We start from the raw sequence: 1,422 nt of genomic DNA, 5'->3' as shown, positions 1-1,422 counted from the left end.
GAAAGGTAGGATGATAGATAGAAATTAGAAATAATAAATATAAGGAATGAAGATGAGAATATTACCACAGATTCTAAAGATATTTTTAGAGCATATTATGAACTATTATATTCCACTAACTTTGCAAATTTAGATGAAAATGATGAATTCTTAGATTTAGAAAAAAATACACAAGAAGAAACAGAAAATCTTCATGTTTTCATATTTATTAAAGAAACTGAATCCACAATTAAAATATTCAGTCCCAAATAGTTTCATGAGTGAATTCTTCCAAACACTGAAGAAAAAAATATTAAATTTTACACAAACTTTCCAAAGAATAGGAAAACTCTTTCTCGACTCTTTTAACAAACCAATATAACTTTGAAACCAAAACCTGACAAGTTAATTACAAGGAAAAAAATTACAGAACAATAATTATCACGAATATGGACATTATTATCATAAACAAAGTATTAGCCAATAGAATTCACAATATATAGACAGATAATATATTATGAGCAAGTAGGGTATATTTCCAGTATACAAGTTTGGCTTAAAGTTTTAAATCAATCATATAATTAATAAGATAAAGGAGAAAATAATATGGTCATCTCAATAGATGCAGACAAAACATTTAAAAAATTTAATACTCATTTATGTATTTAAAAAACTATTAGTAAATTAGAAATAGCGTGAAAATATCTTAATCAGATAAAGAATAGCTATCAAAAGGGAAAAGTTGCAAACATTACACTTGATGAGAAATTGAAAGCTTTCTGTGGTGACTGAGAAAAAAACAAGGGTATTCACTATTATTACATGTGTTCAACATTAAACTAGAAGTTAAATAAAAAGAAATAAAAGATACCAAGACTGGAAAAGAAATCTGAAACATTCATTATTCACTGACAACATGATCGGTATGTAAGCAATCTAAAAGACTTTGCAAATAAACCATTAAAATTAATATGTGAATTTATCAAGGTAGCTAGCTACAGAGTCAGTATACAGAATTATTGATTTTTGTATAGTAACCAGTAAGTAGAAAAAGAAAATTTACAAAGGTAATATCTATAATAGTATCAAACTACTAAATTCTAAGGATCTAACAAAAGTTATAAAAAATTTCTACACAGAATATTATAAAACTTTACTGACAGAGACTAAAGATCTAAATGAATAAAGATACCAACCGCAATCATTAGAAGACTCAAAATTTAATGATGACCATTATCCTCAAATGCTATACATTTGATGCCAATCTATACATTTACAATCCAAATCAAAATCCTACCAGTTTTGTAATAATTGACAAGCTGATTCTAAATTTAAATAGGAGTGCAGAGCGTAAGGAATAGCCATGAAAATTTTGAGGGAAAACAAACTTAAAGGATTTTACTACCTAAAAGCAAGATTTATTATAAATATATTATAATTAAA

Source organism: Pteropus vampyrus, unplaced genomic scaffold, assembly GCF_000151845.1.
Source record: "Pteropus vampyrus isolate Shadow unplaced genomic scaffold, Pvam_2.0 Scaffold4, whole genome shotgun sequence".
Classification (NCBI taxonomy): Eukaryota; Metazoa; Chordata; class Mammalia; order Chiroptera; family Pteropodidae; genus Pteropus; species Pteropus vampyrus.
Note: the sequence above shows the minus strand (reverse complement) of the source record.